At 40.8% G+C, this 23,922-nt stretch overlaps 2 protein-coding genes across 4 annotated transcripts in view; both read left to right on the top strand.

Annotated features, from left to right (window-relative positions):
• Positions 1 to 23,922, top strand: part of LOC126412091 (glutathione S-transferase D7-like) — a 244,675-nt gene that overhangs the window by 6,675 nt on the left and 214,078 nt on the right. Inside the window, exon 1 of one of the 3 annotated variants that reach the window (XM_050081510.1) lies at positions 13,152 to 13,426. The exons of 1 other annotated variant lie outside the window; for it this stretch is intronic. The gene's annotated coding sequence lies outside the window, so the exon portion shown is untranslated. Of the gene's footprint in view, positions 1 to 13,151; positions 13,427 to 23,922 lie in introns of those variants that run through there. One more of the 3 variants, XM_050081511.1, reaches the window with a different exon arrangement.
• The window catches only part of LOC126412090 (nischarin), a 210,214-nt gene that overhangs the window by 99,474 nt on the left and 86,818 nt on the right, over positions 1 to 23,922 (top strand). The window lies entirely within an intron of this gene.

Here is a 23,922-nt window from a genome sequence, read left to right as displayed (position 1 = left end):
GAGGAATCCGTTGTGGGCCGCTTCAGGCAAGACAGACTTCAAGCAAGTCAGAAGTCTGATGACCAGAAAATATCAGTAACACGTTTAAAAGCTAAGGGAATTTCTGTCAATTTGTATATAAACATTATATTTAAATTCTTGATGTCTCGCAATGTTACTTGATTTCTTTGCCACTCTTCTTCTTCCTTGTAAGCATAAGGAAAAATGCCCGTTGGCGACTTTATGCGATATTCCGGTAATTTATCGCCCCAAAGTTTCCACAGGCGCTCCTAATCTCTCCTTCCGACAGATTCTGATGACGACGCTTGGGATATCTCAGAGCCTCCATTCTGTCAGCGTGGTGTTTCCATTTCTCGCTGTACTTAGAGACCTCAGTCGTGGAGAAGACGTTCAATTCCCGTTGCATGTGATGCTGACACAGTCCAGTCTGTTTACCCCGACCCTTGACAAATAGTTTGCTGAGAGTATTCAGTTCTCACTTCCGCGAGGCAGGGAAAGGACTGCCATTATCTTCAGAGGCGAATTCAGAAGGGGGGTCGAGGAACTATGGATCTTAAAAGAATATCTTTGCAACAGAGCTTTCAGACGTAGCAGGAAAGAAAATTTTCTCGCTGTTCCGGTGGTATTATAATAGGTTAAGAATATACCATCGTGCGCTCTAGATAATTTTCCACAGGCGCTCCTAATCTCTCCTCCTCGTTTAAGTCTTCTTCAGATTGATAGCTGATATTGCATCCAAATTGTTTGAAATGTGACACTTGGTAAAGATCTCACCCCTTTACACCTGACTGATTGTTTTCCCCCGAAACCAAAGACCCTGGTTTTTCTCTGTCACTAAGTTAACACTGTATTTTCTACACAATTCGATTACAACGTACATTTACTTCTGCAGTTTACCTTTATGATTCTGGATGATTGTCATGTGATTACCAAAGATACAAGCAGTAAGCGTACTGATTGTGAAAATAATAAGTGGTGTTCAGCTGCAATCATCTTGTAGGACCTCCTCAAGTAGATATTGTTGTGGTCTTCAGTCCAGAGACTGGTTTGATGGAGCTTTCCATGCTACTCTAGCCTGTGCAAGCCTCTTCATCTCCGAGTAACTGTTGCAACCTACATCCTTCTGAATCTGTTTAGTGTATTCATCTCTTGGTCTCCCTCTACGATTTTTACGCTTCACGTTTCCCTCCAATACCAAATTGGTGATCCCCTTATGCTTCAGAACATGTCCTACCAACCGACCGATCCCTTCTTCTAGTCAAGTTGTGCCACAAATTCCTCTTCTCCCCTATTCTATTCAGTATCTCCTCATTAATTATGTGATCAACCCATCTAATCTTCAGCATTCTTCTGTAGCACCACATTTCGAAAGTTTCTGATCTCTTCTTGTCTAAACTATTTATCGTCTATTTTTCACTTCCATACATGGCTTCACTCCATACAAATACTTTCAGAAAAGACTTCCTGACACTTAAATCTATACTCGATGTTAACAAATTTCTCTTCTTCAGAAACGCTTTCCTTGTCATAGCTAGTCTACATTTTATATCCTCTCTACTTCGACCATCATAAGTTCTTTTGCTCCCCAGATAGCAGAAATCATTTACTACTTTATGTGCCTCATTTCCTAATCTAATTCCCTCAGCATAGCTCTGTTTAATTCGACTACATTCTATTATCCTCGTCATGCTTTTGTCGATGTTCATCTTATATCCTCCTTTCCGTTTAACTGCTCTTCCAGGTCTTTGACAGAATTACAATGTCATCGGCAAACCTCAAAGTTTTTATTTCTTCTCCATAGATTTTAATTCCTACTCCGAATTTTTCTTTGGTTTCCTTTACTGCATGCTCAATATACAGATTGAATAACATCGGGGGGAGGCTGCACCCCTGTCTCACTACCTTCCCAACCACTGCTTCCCTTTCATGTCCCTCGACTCTTATAACTGCCATCTGGTTTCTGTACAAATTGAAAATCGACTTTCGCTCCCTGTATTTTACCCCCGCCACCTTCAGAATTTGAAAGAGAGTATTCCAGTCAATATTGTCAAAAGCTTTCTCTAACTCTAAAAATGCTAGAAACGTAGGTTTGCCTGTCCTTAATCTATCTTCTAAGGTAATTCGAAGAGTCAGTATCGCCTCACGTGTTCCAACGTTTCTACGGAATCCAAACTGATCTTCCCCGAGGTCGGCTTCTACCAGTTTTTCCATTCGTCTGTAAAGAATTCGTGTTACTATTTTGCAGCCGTGGCTTATTAAACTGATAGTTTGGTAATTTTCACACCTTTTAACACCTGCTTTCTTTGGGATTGGAATTATTACATTCTTCTTGAAGTCTGAGGGTATTTCGCCTCTCCCATACACCTTGCTCACAAAATGGAATACTTTTGTCATGGTTGGCTCACCCAAGGCTATCAGTAGTTCTAATGGAATGTTGTCTACTCCTGGGGCCTTTTTTCGACTTAGGTATTTCACTCCTCTGTCAAATTCTTCACGCAGTATCGTATCTCCCACCTCATGTTCATCTTGTCCTCTTCCATTTCCAAAATACTGCTTTCAGGTACATCGCCCTTGTATTGACCCTGCATATCGTCGATGAAGAAACAATACCGCGTAACTGACAAACTGCCGATTTTTCGTTTTTCAGTCAGATGATGTCGTTGACCGTACGCGCATCCGCTCTTAACGCCATAATGCCGAATTTTTAAGTATTTACCATGAAAAAATTATCTAAAACAATGATGATGATGATGTCCTCCTCGCCGCGTCCGGCGACAGCGACTCCGTCAGTGTTCTCTGTCCTTGTTGTGGTAGGCTCGGATGTGGCTCGCGAATCCGAATTTCGCTTTGAATATCCTGTTGCATGAAGCACAGTGAAGTTGACCAGCAGAGTTGTAAGTATACGTGTAGACAGGCTTGAGCTGAGATTTTCGGAGCTCTCTTTTAGCATCCAGGTTCATTAGACGCTTTTGCTCGAATTGTTCGATGCTCTTATGCACAGTTGATCGCCACTCCGATCGGCGCAATGCTAGCTCCTCCCAACGGTTGCTTGGAATGCCACAGGCTGCAAGATGGCGTTTAATGGTGTCTTTATATCGCAGGTGTTGACCACCTTTCCTCCTCTTCCCGCACGAGAGCTGCGAGTAGAACACCGCTTTAGGTAGCCTGCTGTCATCCATGCGTACTATGTGACCACTCCATCTCAGTTGATGTTTCATTATTAAAGCTTCAATACCAGCCAGTGTCACGCGGCGCAAAATCTCCGTGTTTGGGACACGGTCTTCCCATTTGATGCGCAGAATTGATCTCAGACACCGAAGATGAAATTTATCTAGCTTCTTAATGTCAGCTTTGTAACAGCGCCAGGTTTCCGAGGCATAGAGTAAGGTGGATAATACTACTGCTTTGTAGACTGCAATTTTTGTTTGTAGTTTGAGATCATGTGATTTCCATACTCGGTCATTAAGCTTACCGAAGGCGGAGGCTGCGCTGGTTATACGCGCTGCGATTTCCGTTGTCAGGCTGTTGTCACTTCTAATTTGGCTTCCCAGGTATTTGAAATTTGACACATTTTGCAAGGGTTTGTTATTTATCTCAATACTGGAGTCATCTGCTTTAAGACCTCTAAGTGGCTGTTTGAGAACTTGCGTCTTAGTGATGCTAATGGCTAAGCCAAATCTTCTGCAGGAGGCAGTTAGCAGATTTATGTAAGTCTGAAGAGTTTCGCAAGAATTAGCCATCATGCATACATCATCCGCGTAGAGAATCTCTAAGATGGATAGTTTGGTTACGCGACTTTTTGTTCTGAGGCGAGAGATGTTGAAGACACTTTTGTCTGTCCTTGTGTCGAGACTAATTTGATTACTACAGGCTTTGGTCGCGTCTCTCATAACAACTGCGAAGTAAAGTGAGAAGAGTGTGGGAGCCAGAACACAGCCTTGTTTTACACCACATGTCACGGGAAACCGTTCTGAGAGCTTGTCCTCATGGCGGATTTTTGCCATCATGTTTTCATGAAACTGCCGAATCAAACTGACAATTTTGTCAGGGCACCCAGCTTTCTTTAGTATGATCCAGAAAGCTTCCCGTGGGACACGATCAAAAGCTTTTTCCAGGTCTACAAAGCACATGAACAAAGGCCGATGTTGCTCTAAGCTTTTCTCTTGCATTTGTTTGACAACAAATATGGCATCCACTGTGCCTCTGTTTGGGCGAAAGCCACACTGGGTCTCTGGTAGCAGTTTTTCTGCAAAGTGTGTTAACCGGGTGTTAATTATGTGGGCAAGGACTTTTCCCGCTGCTGAGAGAAGAGAAATGCCCCTGTGGGAGCTGCAGTCTGATATGTCACCCTTGCCTTTATAGATCTTGGAAATACAAGCATCTTTCCAGTCTTGTGGAATCATTTCATGCTCCCAAATCCTTAAGATCAGAGCAAACAATGGTTTCTTGATGTTTGGCCCCCCCATATTTATATAGCTCTGATGGCAAGTTATCTAATCCTGCTGTTTTGTCATTTTTCAGCTTAGCCAGTGCTGAAATGAATTCATCGTAGGAAGGGGCATCCGCAAGTTGTTCCTCAACTGGCAGGTCTTCAAGTGCTTCTATGTATGGAATATCGGTTGTCTGATGGTCGGGATTAAGAACGTCATTAAAATGTTCCGCCCACCGAGACAGGATGTCACTCTGTTGCGTCAGCCGACAACTTTTGTCTTTGTTATAGACTGGTGCTATCTTCCCAACTCTTGGACCAAAGATAGTTTTCAGGGACTCAAAGAATCTGCCCGTTTGGTGTGTGTCGGCATATAACTGTATTTCATTTGCTTTATTTGGCCACCAACTGTCTTCACTTTCAGATTGTAATGCGCTGCTCTATGCTTGTTATCATCAGGGGTGCGAAGAGAGGTTCTGAAATCATTAATTAGCTTTCTGATCTCTGGATCTGAGTCGTCAAACCAGTCCGGGTGCTTCTTCTGAGGCTTTCCCAAGACTTCTGAAGCACAGCCACGCAGTCTGCTAGCGTATGCACTCCACTGTTCATCTACAGGGGCAGATTCAGATATCAAAAGGCCATCGACACCAAATTTTTCATCCAGTTTTGCTCTCATAGTCTGGTCATTGGCCAAGATTTTGCAGGACAATTTTGTTGGTATTTTGTGTGAATCTCGGCGTGGTGCCTTCAAAGTTATCTTTAATTCGGACCTCACGAGTCGATGATCTGTCCAACCCTGAGCGCCTCTCATTGCACGTGTGACCAGTACATCACCAAGATCTTTTTTCCGTACTATCACATAATCCAGAAGGTGCCAGTGTTTAGATCGCGGATGCATCCATGTCGTTTTATGTTTTTCAGGCAGACGAAAATATGTATTTGTCAGACAGAGTTCAAACTCGGCACATAGAGTTAGAAGATCCAAACCATTCGAGTTGCATTTTCCAATCCCATGGCGACCGAGGACTCCATTCCAAGCACTGAAATCATTCCCAACACGAGCATTAAAATCACCAAGTAACAGAAGTTTGTCTGCAGAAGGAATATCCCTAAGGACATGTTGGAGGTCTTGGTAGAACTTGTTCTTCTCTTCATCCGGAGATGGCAATGTAGGTGCGTATACATTGATCAAGTGAAGATATTTCTTGGATGCCAGGTGAAGTCGGAGTGTTATTATTCTGTCACTGATACCTTTTGGGAGTTCTGTTAGTGAACATGCCAATTTATTGCGTATGGCAAAGCCTACCCCACTTTCCGCTCTTTCAGTGGATGATATTCCACTCCAGTAGTAGGTATAACCTCCGAGCGGTTCACATAACTGTCCAGAGTCACTAAGATGTGTTTCACTTATGGCGGTAATGTCGATGTTATATCTAGCCAATTCCCTTGCGATAAGTCCTGTCTTTCTCTCTGGGCACTGATTATGGTCGTTATCTTGTAAAGTACGGACGTTCCAGACTCCAATCATTAGATATTTAAGGTAACTGTTTATTTTATTATTTTTTTTGGCCGCATATGTTAGTGAACAAGTGACCGCAGTTTGCCACTTCTGCTGGGTTGAGACGGGCTATGTTTAGGCCACCTTTTCTAGGCCCCTCCCTGGATTAGGGAAAGCAGAGCGATCTTAAATAGGGCTGCTTTGTCGTCTGACGAGCTGCCGAACCAGTCCTCCCGTCTCTCACGAGTACCAGAACGACCATCACCGTCTGACCGCCTAACGTGCAGAGCACCAACTAAGGTTCAGGTACACCAAACCCTTGCCTCACCATCAGTACTCCATCGCCGCAGGACTTTCAAAGCTCATAGTTTCCATTGAAACTTTGCCGGAGTCATCTGCGCGCGAAGGTATTTAAAGTGGACAAGCAGTTGCGCAGATGCAGATCCACTCTCTCGTCCTCTGCCTCTGGTTGGCAGTGGATCGTAGGGCCGATACGACTGGCAAGAGGCAGGGGATGCAGTGAATGGCCATATGCCACTGGAAGTATCCTGACATACGCGTATGTGACACAGCAAATAAATAGATGGCAATACCGCGGAACTGTAGAGAATTAAATACCGCATATCCACAATCTATGAATACTGTAAGCAATGTCGCGTAAATACAAAATCGCGCGCAGCCACAGCACATTGTTACTGCCTTATTACGTATTTAACAGTGCTTGAAAGTGGTTCCATGCTTGTAGCTTCATTCGTGATAATGGACAGCGATATAGATGACGATCTTTTTACTGAAGAAGAAATTGTTTCTCAGCTGAAATCAGCTCATGAAAGCGGAGAATCGTTTCTCAGAGTGACTGACAGCGGTAAGAAAATTGTTTTATTATTCACCTTTGAATCTTAGTAGCCCGGCAAGTGTCTTATTGTGATATAAATTAGAACGCCCCCACTTCACTCGTTCTGTGTTTTATTCATTTCTGCCAAAGATTTCTAGACTGTCCACTTTCTTGTAGGATCTCCCATAAATGCAGAACAAACAGCAGGCGAGAAAAGTCGTAACGCTGAAGTTACATTTACCGAAGAAGAATTAATTTCGTATATGAGGTTCCTGCAACATCTAATGACGCGGATAAATTTTCTTGAGATTATTGTTAATAGTATTACTGATGCCGTCGTTCTCATAAATACGTGAATCTGAGCTTCATCTTTGTCTGCTTAAATTAATTTATAGATATTTTTCCATCTAGAAACTTCAGTGGCTGTATCCAACAATGCTCAAAATGAAACCACAGCCACAGTTTCCACTAGAGACGACAGTACTTCACATTCATTGCTATGCGATGGTGTTCATTGTTTGCCAAGCGCTCTGGACAAATTATCGGACGATCATGGGAGCAATAATGATGCTGACAGTGAAGGCCAAGAATTTTATGATAACGTAAGCAGTGACAGGAAAAGGAAGTCTAAACCACATCCTGAAGATTGGAAGAAAAACGCCAGTAAAATGCGTGGACAGGAATTGGATACAAAAGAAGTCGAATTGGTAATATCACTCATGATACTCCGAGAGAGGCACGAAAATTAGGTTCTACATGTACTTCGAAGATGTGTCAGAAATCTGTTCAAAGGAAGTCTCATCAATTTTCTGCTGATGATAGGCAGGCAGTATTTAACACATTTTGGGAAACGATGTCATTTGATCAGAGGAAGCTTTACGTTACCAAGCTTGTGGACGTAATTCCAACCAAACGTCCAGGGAAGAACACTGTTGAATCCAGGAGAAAAGGGACACTCATTTATCATTTGGAAAATGATCTGGGGAAATATAAAGTATGCAAACAGATGTTTCTCAATACTCTTGGGATTAAAGGATGGACTATCCGACATTGGCTGCGTAATTCCACACAGGGGATAAGTCCTGATACAGAAGCGTCACGACCTCGAATCAAACAGACGAAGAAGAAAGATGAGAGAACCTTCATGAAAGAATTCCTTGACTCTCTTCCGAAACTTCCATCACATTACTGCAGGAAATACTCCTCGAAGTTATACCTTGAGCCTATTCTACATTCCAAACAACAGCTGTATGGACTCTATGTGGAAAAATGTCATGCAGAGAAGGTTTCACCATCAAGTCGGGCTACCTTTAACTTGATTTTAGAAGATGGCAATATTAGCTTATTTTTCCCCAAGAAAGACCGGTGCGACTTTTGTTGTAGTTACGGGCTTTGTAACTTACGTGAAGATGCGTGGAAGCAACACACAGAACGGAAAGAGCAGGCAAGGATGCAAAAAGATGCTGACAAGAAAGAAGCCCAGCAGAAGCTGGACTTGCAGGCCGTGAAAGGAGCTCCATTTTTAAGTGCAAGTGCAGTTTATTATAAAACAAAGTTGGATGTTCATAAATTTACAATGTATAATTTAGAAAGTCGTGATGCAGTATGCTACTGGTTCGATGAAACGCAAGGTGATTTGGTTGCATCATGTTAATCTGTTCTTCCTAAAGATTGTCGTAGTTATTATGACAACATTCCTTATGAATGAAAATTATCGCGGAGGTAACTGACCAGTGCAGTGTAATTCTCTGCTTTGAGGGATGTTTAGGATTTTTCTTGAAGAAATGTGCAGACATTATCGGCACTATGTAAACAGTATATTTATTTAAAATGTTTCTATGCAATCTTTCAGTAAAAAATGATTAATGCTCCAAAACGTGTTCTTACTAGCTTTCTCAGCACCAAATACCAACTTAAATGTGCCGGGAGACTGACAAACAAATACCGTGTAAGTAACAGATCATAGCATAAATACCGAGACAATTCCGCGTATGTGCCGTAATTAAGCTTTCTGAAGCGAATTTTTTTTGTTTCTCAGTTTTATTTGATCCAATATTTCCTTGTACTGCTACGATGCAAATTTAGCGCCGCTGTGAAATGTATTAGGCATTTTAGACAGTTTTTTGTCTCTCGTGTAAAATTCTTATTTTGCTACTTACGCGGTATTGTTTCTTCATCGACGATATACTTCTTTCAACTTTATGCTTTCCCTTCGTTGCTTAGCATTGGTTTCCCATCTGAGCTCTTGATATTCATGCAGATGGTTCTCTTTTCTCCAAAGGTCTCTTTAATTTTCCTATAGGCAGTATCTATCTAACACCTAGTGATACATGTCTCTACATCCTTGCATTTGCCCTCTAGTCACCCCTGCTTAGCCGTTTTGCACTTCCTGTCGCTCTAGTCTTTGAGACCTTTGTATTCCTTTTCGGCTGCTTCATTTACTGCATTTTTATATTTCGTCCGTTCATCAATTAAATTTAGTATTTCTTCTGTTACCCAAGGATTTTTACTAGCTCTCGTCTTTTTACCCTCTTGATCCTGTGCTGTCTTCACTATTTCATCTCTCAAAGCTATACATTCTTCTTCTATTGTATTTCTTTCCCTTGTTCTTGTTAATCGTTCCCTGATGCACTCTCTGAAACTCTCTACAGCCTCCGGTTCTTTCATTTTATTCTAGTCCCATCTTCTTAAATTATTACGTTCTGAAGTTTCTTCAGGTTTAATCTACAGTTCATAACCAATAAATTGTGGTCAGAGTCCACACCTGCCCTTGGAAATGTCTTACAATTTAAAACATGGTTCCTAAATCTCTGTCTTATCATTATATAATCTATCTGAAACCTACCAGTGTCTCCAAGCTTCTTCCAGGTATACAACCTTCTTTCATAAATATATGTTTAAGAATCATGAAAGAAGGTTGAATATTATATGTAATCGTCATAAATGATCAATTACAATTTGAGAAGAGTAAGTGTCCATACCTACAACACTACAAGAAAAAATATTTTTATTATGTGTTATAAAACCTGTCAAAAAGGAGTTCAGTATTCATCAACGAAAATTTTTGATCATTTGTCCAATAACATAAAATATCTGGAAGGTAGTGTCGCAAGTTTTAATTGTAACCTAAAATACTTTGTTCTTTGCAATTCTTTCTATTTTATAGACGAATTTTTGTTTAAAAACTGGCAGACCACCATGTCAGCACGTTGTAGGTGTCGCCACCGGCGCCAAGCATGTGTGAATGCTCTGAAAAAGCTAATCATTTGCATATCACAGCATCTTCTTCCTGTCGGTTAAATTTCGCGTCCGTAGCACGTCATCTTCGTGGTGTATCAAGTTTAATGGCCAGTAGTGTACAACCAAAGCATCTTCAAGTAGCCACAGTCGGCTATCAAGAGTAACATGTAGAAAATCATCAACAGCGCATTATCAGTGCTTCTCGCTAAATTGCACCAGGTCATGGTCGACAAATAACAGTTCTTGTAAAAGATTTTATATATTGTATTGTTTTTTTTTTCTTTTCCATGTTGTATTCCTGTTGCTATGGGTTTATTTATCGATTGTCGCTTGTTATTTGTAGTTCACTGTTGCTGTCCGAGATTCAGTATTATCATACGGAGCTAGAGAGTGGAGCCGTGGACGCTAAAATATAGAGTATCAAGTGGAGAAATCGACACATTTCCGACATATTCATCTGTTTGAGTTCAGTAGAGGGCTGACAGCAGCGGAGGCAGCCAGAAACATTTGCATACTGTATGGCGATAATGCCAGTGCACAGAGCACGGCAAAAAATGGTTTTCTTGTTTTAAGAAGGATCGTTTTGACCTTAGTGACTCCCCACATTCAGGAAGACCTTCGGGGTTTGATGAAATCGTTTAAACGCGTTAATCCACAGTGATCCACAGCAGTGTACTCGAAAACTGGCTGATCTGGTGAATTGTGATAAATCCCACCATCATGCGATATTTGCATGCATTGGGGAAGGTTCAAAATCGGACGTGTGCGTTCCGCATGCTCTGGGACAAAATCACAAAATCCAGCTGGTGGCCATATGCGCGTCTCAGCTTGTTCGTCATCAACTGGCTCGTGAACAACATCGGCCATTCCTATCTTGTGTCATTACTGGGGACAAGAAGTGGTGTCTTCATGCTAACGTAAATGAAAGAAAGGAATGGTTGGGCCCAAACAAAGCAGCAACTCACCGTACAAAGACCTGCGCGCATCCACAAAAGTTAATGTTATGCACCTGGTGGAACAACGAAGGTGTCGTGTGTTACGAATTGCTTCCCCGAGGTGTAACAATCACTGGTAACGCTTACTGTCAACAACTGAGACGTCTTACAGACGCAGTCCAAGAACAAAGACCAAGAGGACTACGTGAAGTGATGCTATTCCATGATAATGCCCGCCCGTTTCCTGCATGTTTAGTACTATACAGGAGTTGGGTACGGAAGTAATTCCGCACAGACCCTATTCACCTGATGTTGCGCTCTCGGATTTTCACCTTTTCCGCTCTCTATCAAACAATCTTCAAAGAACTTCCTTTCCGGATGAAAATGCGCTCCAAACAAGGATCGACGAGTTTTTCGCCACAAAACCACGTGACTTCTACAGTCCTGGAATCGAAAACTTACCCCAGCTTTGGGGAGATGTATATAGTGAATGATAATGTATTATTGATGGCTAAAGTTTCTGTTACGTGTGCATGTCGTGCTTTTTAAACTTATGGAAAGAGGCTGCGACGTTATGCACCAACCCAGTAATTGTCTTCAGTTAAAAAAAATACCTATGTGAAGACAGTATTTGTACTCTCGTATCTAGAAAGGTTAAGGAGTGGAATTACAATGAAAGGTGAAAGGATATCAATGATAAGATTCGCTGATGACATTGCTATCCTGAGTGAAAGTGAAGAGCCGGCCGGTGTGGCCGTGCGGTTCTGGCGCTTCAGTCTGGAACCGCGTGACCGCTCCGGTCGCAGGTTCGAATCCTGCCTCGGGCATGGATGTGTGTGATGTCCTTAGGTTAGTAGGTTAGTTAGGTTTAAGTAATTCTAAGTTCTAGGGGACTGATGACCACAGATGTTAAGTCCCATAGTGCTCAGAGCCATTTGAACTTTTTTTTTTTTTTTTTTTTTTTTGAAAGTGAAGAAGATCTGCTGAACGGAATGGACAGTGTAATGAGGACAGAATATGGATTGAAAATCGAAGAAAGACGAAAGTAATGAGAAGTAGCAGAAATGAGCACAGCGAGAAACTTATAACTATTGGTGGTCACGAATTCGATGAAGTTAAGGAATTCTGCTACCTAGGTAGCAAGAGAACCAGTGACGGACGGAGCAAGGAAGACATCAAAAGCAGACTGGCACCTACAGAAAGGGCATCCTGCCCAAGAGAAGTGTACTAGTATCAAATGTAGGCCTTAATTTGAGGAAAAATGGTTCTGCGCAGAATCGGAGAGGAAAGGAATATGCGGAAAACACTGACAAGGAGAAGGGACAGGACGATAGGACATCTGTTAAGACACCAGGGAATGACTTCTATGGTACTAGAGGGAGCTACAGAGGGCAAAAACTGTAGAATAAGACTGAGATAGGAATACATGTAGCAGATAATTCGGAACGTAAGGTGCAAGTGCTACTCTGAGATGAAGAGGTTGGCACAGGAGAGCAATTCGTGGCGGGCCACACCAAACTAGTCAGAAGACTAAAGACAATTTATCCAACTACATGTAAAATAACGAAGGTGACAAAGTACAACCATGAATTATTCGCCTCGCTTGTCTGGATTCTCGGACAGTGATTTGTGCTAGTCGTATGAGATGCTGAAGAGAATCCAGCTACTTTCAAAGCATTGCCATAAGAATTCTGTTTTCAATAGTGTTGAAAATTTACGAAAAATAGCTACGGAGGCAACTTCAGTCTTTCCGTTGAATTCTCCGTATTTCTCCATTTATTGTTTAAGAGTAAGCACGTTATCCGAGCAGGAGCATACTGTCCATAAACAGATCCGATCTTCACAGAGGATTTACTGCGTTATTTTTTACAGCCGATTGGTGACTACTTTGCCGTAGACATTCAGTTCAAATATGAGTTGAATTTTGTATGGTCATCACGTGAGACTGATCCTAAATGACTGTCACAATGTCACACGAAATGTCAAACGGTATGCAAGTTTCACGCACGCTACACTACCCCACACTGCTCGTGGCTTGAAGTGCGAGTTGTGAAGTTGAGTCGTGTAAACAGCAACCAGACATCGTACAGACAAAGCGAGAAGATAAAATCCCTTCCCCCATCCTGCCTCCACCCCCCCCCCCCCTCCCGAAAAAAAGAAGAATCGGTGCATTGGCATGTCACGTACTTAACGCCTCACAACAGCTTCAGTTACTCCCATTAGTTTTTGTGCCGAATCACTGTACAAACTCCGCGTCGTCTGATTCCTTTTATCACCCCGGCGTGAGACAGCGTTTCTCAATTTAGGATCTCGCTATATAACAGTCCACAAATCAGCGGCGATAGCAACACATGTCAGCGGCGATAGCAGCACATGCCAGCGGCCTAGGCGTGTCTGCAGTGCTCCAATCTCTGTCTGACTGCCTTCTAGACAAACGGCAGCGCACGCAGCTGCACGAAGTGTCCCTTCAGCTGCGAACAACTTGGAACGTAAGTTAACAGTGTGTTCGTTCTTTATAATGTAACTGGAAAAAATTTAATTGTCTGTTGTAGGATGCATATTTAAATCATTTATTCTCTTTGCTGTTCTCTGAGTTACGCTTCGCGCATGGTATGAGGTAGGCCTGGAGTGAAAAGACGGAATCTTCGTCCTGGAGTTTCACTGTTTACTAATCTTCTACATATTTTACTGCTTTTTGGTTTGTATTCGATACAGGGCATACTATTATTTAGCAAATAAACAATATAAATATACAGCCTACAACAGACAATGTTCTCTTTCACGAAATATTTGGAAGATGTGGTTCCGCATATCAACAAGATTATACTGTAAACCTGCTGCGTCCCGCGGTGTTACCTGCGGTTAAACAATTGTTTATAAAGAAATGTTAATGCCTAAAATCACTTTCCACGCGTATTCAGCACGACAAAAATTATCGCATGGAGGTACTTGAGGCCACTTGCGGCCCAGCAAACCGCGCGACATAAAAAAATCACCAAATTTTGAGACGATGTGAGCTGACAGAATATGTATCGCTCACAACTCACTCTTTATTTAAGGGAAAATACTAATCTCTACGCTGAACTTAGAGCATTCATTTGAAAGGTAGCTTTCATGGATGACTTTTAATCACGTTACCGATCCGACGGGAACAGTATTCACGTTGACCATCCCACGAGAACAGCGATTTTTTTTTTCGGAATAAAAGGTAGGTAGACTATGTGTTAATTCAGGATATTGGCTACCTCCATTTCAAAGTTCACCCAAATCTCACCAACCGTTTCAGCGTCAAGGGGTAACAAACATACTAACTCGACGAAGAAAGAAAAAAAAAGCAATTTCTAGTTCGCTGTAGAGCAAAATTTTATAATATTTGCACGTGCCTGTTACCATCGAATAGGGTCGCAAATCATAATAAAGTCGAGCCCTACTGAAAGCCTACAACGCTCTACGTGTAAAGTCACGACTTCTCTCTCTCGTACAGCATTTACAAGACACCGTCACTGTGAGTTCAAATGGTTCAAACGGCTCTGAGCACTATGCGACTTAACTTCTGAGGTCATCAGTCGCCTAGAACTTAGAACTAATTAAACCTAACTAACCTAAGGACATCACACACATCCATGCCCGAGGCAGGATTCGAACCTGCGACCGTAGCGGTCGCTCGGTTCCAGACTGTAGCGCCTAGAACCGCACGGCCGCTCCTGCCGGCCACTGTGAGTCTTAAAGCGACTCAGAAGCTGTAAGATACGCCTGACGCTCAGCGGCTAAAATGCAACGGGCTTGTTGCAAGTATGGATTAAACAGTTTGAGGATTGTACGAGGATTGGAACTTAAATAGTGGCAACTGTTTATTCACAACCGATACAAAGAGTTATATGTTTGCACCTGTTACTGTCCTTCAAAGTAGTCACCAGCGTTGAGTAGAACCCGTTGTCAGCAATGTGGAAGGCGTAGTATACCGTTAGCAGAGCCTGTTTTGTCGACGACACGAATGTAGCGGTCTAAAGTTATTTTCGTGTACGACTGTGATGGTGTTATCCTAACGCATTGCGTTCCTCCACGGCAGACCCTCAATGCACGGTATTACTGTCCGTTTTTGGAGCATCACCTGCGACCAGCTTTGCGAAAGAAGCGGCGACACTTGTACGACAATGCGCGGGCGCATACAGCGCAAGCTGTGGCTGCTCTGTTCGGTCGATGGGACTGGGAAGTACTGCACCGTCCACCATACTTCCCGGACTTCAGTCCTTGTGACTTTGATTTGATTCCGAAGATGAAGGAACCACTTCGTCGCATTCGCTTCAGAACTGTTTCATAGATTCAACAGGCAATAGACCGCTCCATTCGCACCATCAACAGAACAGGCTCTGCTAACGGTGTAGTACGCCTTCCACATCGCTGGCAACGGGTTCTTCATAACGCTGGCGACTACTTTGAAGGACAATAACAGGTGCAAACATATAACTCTTTGTATCGGTTGTGAATAAATAGTTGCCACTATTTAAGTTCCAGCCCACGTATAAGCATTGTATCCATTATGTTGAATCGTGTTATGTAGAACATATTCAACAATAAAAGCATTTTCACAAATACGATACAGATGTTGCTGCCACCATCGCGAGTCTTGCTTAGAGATTATGAGAAGTTAAGAGAGATGAGGGCATGTACAGAGACATATAGACAGTCATTTTCCCTCGCTCAATATGCGAATGTAACAGGGAAGAGGAGAGATAATCTTGCTAATCTCGGTGCGATGCATCCTCCGCCATGCACTGCGGGTATAGATGTAGCTGTAGAACTAGAAGCCACATTTTGCCTTACACGTTACTTAACGTCAATGAAACTGCATGGGGTTTCGTGGGAAACAACGTCCGAATGTGTTAATCAAAAGGGCATGTCAATGCGTATAAATTTTCAATAACTATGGTTAGAATTCGGCTGTTGCAGAGCCACCGTGAAGGAGACCCAAGTTAGGTAGAAGTTAATTATTGATTTAATCTTACAGACACAAGTAAGACAATTCTTAGCTTTTGTTGCGTACTAGACATGACATGGGTTTGATTTACAGTGATGGTTCCTTCGAAAGGGCACGGCCGACTTTCTTCCCCATCCTTCCCTAACCCTATGGGAACGATGACCTCGCTGTATGGTCGCCTACCCCAAATTAACCAGCCAGCCAACCAATCCAATCTCAGAGGTAACTAATGCTCACGGGCGTTACAGCGTGTATTTAAAGCAAACGTGATTTGCATCCTCACAGTGCCGCTACTAGCGCCAGTCATGTTACTGGCAAAAGAGTAGAATAGGCAGCACCTGTTAGATGTAGAAACACGCCTACCAACGTTTGTGTATCTCGCACAGCTCCTTGGTGTTGCGCTTTTTCTTTCCGTCATTGTCTTTAGGTACTTATCCAAATTACAATCCTTGACATATTTGTGGACAATTACGCTCTTCGTGTGACAGGAATCGAAAAATGACGTCGTTGGAGACAACGCACCTATATTGTATTAATGACGAAAGTTACTAGTGCTAGGGTTGCCGGAATAAATTGAGAAAATTACCAAACATTGCCTGACGAAAAGATTTCCTGACCTATATTTACTAGAGCTATTTACAGCTTTCAACAAATTTTTGTAACCTTTAATTTTGTGGTAAAAGTCGTTGCATGTTGTAACCGTCAAATTACAACGAATTGCTAATTCTGCTTTTATCATATTGACACTCAATTATTGACTTGATCTTGCAAATCAGTAAAAGAATTCGCGAAGTGAATGGAATTCAAAAAATTCCGTACCGCTCATACTTTGCTATCGAACACAGGGGTGAAATACCGAACAGTTCCGTAAAAATCCGAACACTTGTCAACCCAGACTAGAGCTCATACACTGTTGTCGAAGAGAAAATGCATAATGTCAAATTGTTGTCGAACAGAAAACGTGTAATGTCGCCGTACTGTGGAGGGAATTTTTGAGTGCATTCGTTATCTGGTTTATCGACCGCACGATATGAACTAATAGTAAAGAAGAGTTACGACATCTGTTGCACAACAGATAACAGAGTGTCTCGAAAGGTGTTGCTATCTGAACAGACTATCAGACATGGATTGTTGCTTAGTAGTCCAGTAAAACTGTCAGAAAAAAAGCCTGTACCTTGCAAAAGGTGGAGTAGAAGATTTTATTTTTTTAACTCGTTCATATTGTTGGAAAGGTTAGGAAACCAAGTTTTGCCAACAAAGTTTCTCTTGTGAAAACTTTCTGCAGTCAAAAAACGTTTTTCAGTTTTTTCAAAATATCTCAGTTTCATTTGCTCCTATCGCTTTGACGTCTATTTTCTTTTTTAAAGAGCACAAAATTCTCTACAAATTTGATTTTTACCATTTTTTTCTACTCCCAATATCTAAGGCGCTACAGCGCGTCAAAAAATACCAATTTTTCAAATTTCGAGCAAAATGGGAAATTACATAATTTTTGAACACTGTTATTTCAGTTTCTATTTGTGTGGTATAAACGTATTACTCATCATGTTATTCATTGGAATTTACCATCTCTCTGCTGCAGGGCCAGGACAAACAGCTTCATATTCAGTAACTACGAACACATTCACGTCGGAATGCGTGAAGTTTATTTGTGTTACAATATGTAATACGATTGCATGCAGGTGCCGTACGTTTTCTACAGTTGATTGACGTTAATGATCAGTTATACGAAAAAGTATGTAGGAAATGTTCTTTAGCGGACAAAAACGTATTTATTCTTTGGCGGGCGGAAAGCAATTATCTCTAGTGATTGTTCACAGCTCGCTGACAGCTATTAGCACACAACAATAAGGGTCCTACAGTTTGGAGTCGCTTCCATTCAGTATATGTTGTGGTGCTGAAAATGAGTATGTCTGACATGAATTTGTGTTTCATTTGCGAAAAAACTGTGGTGAGTGGTGGATGCAATGTGAAAAAGAAAGGACTGAACACACTTATCGATTGTAGTGCTAAACGCAGGGAGTCTGCTCACACCGGTTGTTTGGAAACGCTCAGTGAAGTGATTAGATTAGATTAGATTAATACTAGTTCCATGGATCATGAATACGATATTTCGTAATGATGTGGAATGAGTCAAATTTTCCAATACATGACTTAATTAAGTTAATTTAACAGCATACTTAAGTTAATATAACAATTTTTTTATTTTTTTGTGTTTTTTAATTTTTTTCCTTAATTTATATCTAAAAATTCCTCTATGGAGTAAAAGGAGTTGTCATTCAGAAATTCTTTTAATTTCTTCTTAAATACTTGTTGGTTATCTGTCAGACTTTTGATACTATTTGGTAAGTGACCAAAGACTTTAGTGGCAGTATAATTCACTCCTTTCTGTGCCAAAGTTAGATTTAATCTTGAATAGTATTGTAGTTATGCACAGTGCTATTACTTTTGAATTGGGTTTGGTTGTTAATAACAAATTTGATAAGAGAGTATATATACTGAGAAGCTACTGTGAATATCCCTGCAGGATGATCTTGGGTGGACTCCAGCTATTATTCTAATTACACGCTTTTCTGCAATAAATACTTTATTCCTCAGTGATGAATTACCCCAAAATATGATACCATATAAAAGCAATGATCGAAAATAGGCGTAGTAATCTAATTTACTAAGATGTTTATCACCAAAATTTGCAATGACCCTTATTGCATAAGTAGCTGAACTCAAACGTTTCAGCAGATCATCAATGTGTTTCTTCCAATTTAATCGCTCATCAATGGACACACCTAAAAATTTTGAATATTCTACCTTAGCTATATGCTTGTGATTAAGGTCTATATTTATTATTGGCATCATATCATTCACTGTACGGAACTGTATGTATTGTGTCTTATCAAAATTCAGTGAGAGTCCGTTTACAATGAACCACTTAGTAATTTTCTGAAGGACAGTATTGACTATTTCATCAGTTAATTCTTGTTTGTCAGGTGTGATTACTATACTTCTATCATCAGCAAAGAGAACTAACTTTGCCTCTTCATGAATATAGAATGGCAAGTCATTGATATATATTAAGAACAACAAAGGACCCAAGACTGACCCTTGTGGAACCCCATTCTTGATAGTTCCCCAGTTTGAGGAATGTGCTGATCTTTGCATATTATGAGAACTGCTTATTTCAACTTTCTGCACTCGTCCAGTTAGGTACGAATTGAACCATTTGTGCACTGTCCCACTCATGCCACAATATTTGAGCTTGTCTAGCAGAATTTCATGATTTACACAATCAAAAGCCTTTGAGAGATCACAAAAAATCCCAATGGGTGGTGTTCGGTTATTCAGATCATTCAAAATTTGATTGGTGAAGGCATATATGGGATTTTCTGTTGAAAAACCTTTCTGGGAACCAAACTGACAATTTTGTTAGTACTTCATTTTTACAGATATGTGAAGCTACTCTTGAATACATTACTTTCTCAAAAATTTTGGAGAAAGCTGTTAGAAGGGAGATTGGACGGTAATTGTTGACATCAGATCTATCCCCATTTTTATGCAAAGGTATAACAATAGCATATTTCAGTCTATCAGGGAAAATGCTCTGTTCCAGAGAGCTATTACACAGGTGGCTGAGAATCTTACTTATCTGTTGAGAACAAGCTTTTAGTATTTTGCTGGAAATGCCATCAATTCCATGTGAGTTTTTGCTTTTAAGCAAGTTTATTATTTTCCTAATTTCAGAGGGAGAAGTGGGTGAGATTTCAATTGTATCAAATTGCATAGGTATGGTCTCTTCCATTAACAGCCTAGCATCTTCTAATGAACACCTGGATCCTACTATATCCACAACATTTAGAAAATGATTATTAAAAATACTTTCAACTTCTGATTTTTTGTTCGTAAAGTTTTCATTCAATTTGATGGTAATACTGTCTTCCTGTGCTCTTGGTTGACCTGTTTCTCTTTTAATAATATTCCAAATTGTTTTAATTTTATTATCAGAGTTGCTGATTTCAGACATGATACACATACTTCTGGATTTTTTAATAACTTTCCTTAATATAACACAGTAGTGTTTATAATGTTTGATAGTTTCTGGGCCACTACTCTTTCTTGCTGTCAGATACATTTCCCTTTTCCAGTTACAAGATATTTTTATACCCTTAGTAAGCCATGGTTTGTTACAAGGTTTCTTATGAGTATATTTAACTATTTTCTTGGGGAAGCAGTTTTCAAATGCATTTACAAAAATGTTATGAAATAAATTATATTTTAAATTGGCATCAGGTTCATGGTACACCTCATCCCAGTCTAACTGCTGTGGGCTTTCCCTGAAATTTGCAATTGTTAAATCGTTGACTGAATGTACTACTTTGGAGGACTGTTTAGTATTGCTGAATGGAGCTATATTGTAACTAGCTGCGCACCATGATCAGAAAGACCATTCTCAACAGGCTGAGCATTTATCTGGTTAAACTTATCTTGGTCTATAAAGAAGTTATCTATCAGTGAGCTGCTATCCTTTACCACCCAAGTAGGAAAATCAATAACAGGGGTCAAATTGAAAGAACCTAGTAATACTTCAAGGTCATTTTCCCTATTACCCTCTATCAGAGAATCTACATTGAAGTCCCCACAAATAATAATTTGCTTCCCCCTGTCTGACAGATAGCACAACAAGGAGTCCAAATTTTTCAGAAATAGATGAAAATTTCCTGATGGGGACCTATATACAGTTACAATTATAAATATGCCTTTATTTAATTTAAGCTCACAGGCACATGCTTCTATATGTTTCTCTACACAAAACTTTTTTGTTTCTATACTTTTTGCACAATGATAACTTTTGACATATATGGCAACTCCTCCTTTCTCCATATTTTCTCTCATTACATGTGCAGAGAGCTTATATCCACTTACATTTACCTTATCCATATCAGTAACAATGTGATGCTCAGACAGGCATAGTATATCTATTTCATCCTCAACTTCTAAATCTTCTAAACAAACCAGAAGCTCATCTATTTTATTCTTTAAACTCCCAATATTTTGATGAAATATACTTACATTATTTTTAATTATACTTTTATGAGAACCTTTCCTTATTCTAACATTTGCTGTACTCTCCTGTCTGAGTTTCTCATTGTGCTTAGGCCTAGTTCCTATACCAGTGGTCACATGGTGTTCAGAGAGGCAGATTATGTCAACTGGGTTGGGTGACTTTAATTCATCAATGCAATTACCTAGGAGTGAGATACAACTTGGTGGAGATAAAATTTCTGGTGATTGGTGAAAATTTATAATTGACGGCTGTGATTGGTGATCCAATGTGCTAGAATTGTGCTGTTTAATTTCTTTCCTAAACTGAAGATTTGTTTCAATCCTGACCTCTCGTAGAACTTGACATCTTTCTGTCTTACCTATCCTAAAAAAGGTGCTGCTCCAACACCTGTAACCACTGGTATTTTACCATTCGTGGCAGTGCCTCCCCCCCTTAAATTTCCTACTATTACCCCAGCCAGTTTCCCCTTCCCTTCCCTTTCCTGTTGAGATGTAGACGGTGCCTGGTATAGTCCCACCTACTGAGTGAATCAACAGGAACCACACCAATATGAGCCCCCGCACCTGACCCAAGCAGCCATTCCAACTCCAAATTAACTCTCCCAACAGAAGAGTTCAAATGAGGCCGGTCATGGCGTCTCAGGACAGATACAAATTCAACATTGGTGTGTCTCGATGCCGACGCAATCTTTACCAGGTCACACTCTATACTGTACCCAGGATCTCTGTCGATGCTGCTCCCTGGCCCTCCCACGATATCCACGGTGTCTTCCCTGGTAAATCCTTTACAGAGTGAACTTAAATCCTCTGTCACCTGATCCAGACTAGCACTTGGTTTGAAAAAATTTGTGACCTGGTATTCTGGTCCTAATTCTTCCTGCAGAAGTTGGCCTACACCTCTGGCATGAGAACTGCCTAACAACAAAACTTTCTTCCTTTTCGATGACTTTCCTACATTCTTTTTCAATTTCCTATTGAAAGTTTGTTGTGTCCTGTCTACACCGACCTCTGCTTGAGGCTCATCAGTTTCTAACTGAAGCAACAGGTCAAACTTATTTTTGACATTCACCGCAAAACTGTCAGACTTAGTTCTAGGCCTGTTCCTTCTGTTACCTGTTGCCACTTCCCACCTCTCTTTGCCCTTCTCCCTCCTTAACCTGTCCAGATCTTCCCTAGCCTGATCTAGCTCAGCCTGAAGGGCAGCAATTTTTCCCTCCTGTTCCACTATCTTCCTATCTCTGCTGCAAATCCTACATAACCACTGATGAGCCTGATCCACTTCCCCGACACCCACGCCACTGCAGTCCCCCCCCCCCCCCCCCCCAGTGAAAAAAACTACTGCATCCATCACACCAAACCCCCGGAACTAACAATTCTACGGCAAGTCAGGCACTTCTCGCTCATGGCAAAAATAATACTTTAGCTAGAATAAATCAATTAAATTAACGAAAGTAAAAAAAAGGCGTTATAAGAATTAAGCCTATTCACAAATGTATATAAGCAAGTTTCTGATTTAAAATTCCGCTGTTTTTCTGAGATCTGTATTAAAACAATGAAGGTATACGCTATTTATTATATATTTCACTCGATGGAATGAAAAAAGGACAATTAAACGAGATACTTTAAGTTTGATTCTCCAAAAACGTTACGAGAATTAGGCCTATAAACAAATGTATATAAGCAAATTCCTGGTATAAAGTTACGCTGTTTTTCTGAAATCTGTTTTAAAACAATGAAGTTATACGCTATTTACGGTAGTTTACTTATTTGTTACCGAGAAACTAGTCAAATTACCGTGAAACAAGAAACAAACACGTTTACAAAATTTAAGCCTAAGCGCGACTTCGCGAAGTTACGATCTTTTCGTGTTTTCCGAAAAAAAACGCAAAGAAAAGTCAAACCTTCAACGGCAAGACTAAACGATACACTAATGCACGTATTTAATCTGTTATCAGCGTTAAACTGCATGCTACAAGAAGTACATTAATGAGAGAATGATAGCAGCTAGCCTTCGACATCCTCAGGAACCAGCAGGCGTGCTACGTCGGTCGCAGGAAAAAGGTCAGTTCAAGTTCAAAGAGAAATGCTTCTTATGTGCAAAAGGGAATTCTGATGACTTTTTAACCAAGCAATTAAGACTGCCATATGCTAAACGAAATTTTGATCGAGGGTACCTTATCCACAAAGTGACTTGGACTCGAAATGTTTGCTTCAAGTCAATACCCCAAAGCTATGTTTCTTACCTGCAACGTCAACTTGTATCTCAATTTGCTATTGTATTTGATGGGTATCCATATGAGGGAGACAAATGTAGCACAAAGAGTGCTGAGAGGATTCGTAGGTCCAAAAAACATTCTTCGGTTGACGTTGTGGTTGAATCAGAGATGGTGAACCAAGTCCCTCAGGACAAGTTCTTGTACAACGAACGAAACAAGATGCGTTTGATCACACTTCTTAAAAAGGAATTTCTGGAGTGTAGCGTTGAAGTGCACCAGGCACAAGAAGATGCTGACGTTATGATTGTAACATCTGTCATTTCAAGAACCAAAGATTTTGGAAGTGTTGTCATTGTAGGAGAAGATGTTGACCTGCTTGTGCTCATGACCGGATTGGGGCAAGGCATTGAAAACTTATTTTTCTTAAAGCCAGGAAGAGGAAATGCAGAAGACAAGTGGTTTTCCACTGCATCTTACAAGTTTGACAGTGAATATATTCTGTTGACTCACGCCTTTACAACATCCGCTTTTTTTGGTAAAGGGAAAAGTAAGTGCTGCAATATTGTTGCGAAAAATGAACACCTAACCTCAGCGCTTTGCACGTTCAATAAACCACATGCTACCCGTGAAGAAATAATAACAGCAACAAAACAGGTTACTATCGCATTGTATAGTGGAGGTCCCAGCAGTTCCCACACACTAGACCATTTGCGGTACCAGCTATTCGCCAAGT

Source organism: Schistocerca serialis, chromosome 7 (assembly GCF_023864345.2).
Source record: "Schistocerca serialis cubense isolate TAMUIC-IGC-003099 chromosome 7, iqSchSeri2.2, whole genome shotgun sequence".
In the NCBI taxonomy this organism is placed as follows: domain Eukaryota; kingdom Metazoa; phylum Arthropoda; class Insecta; order Orthoptera; family Acrididae; genus Schistocerca; species Schistocerca serialis.
The sequence above is the reverse complement of the archived record's forward strand: the minus strand, read 5'-3'. Positions and strand labels throughout refer to the sequence as shown.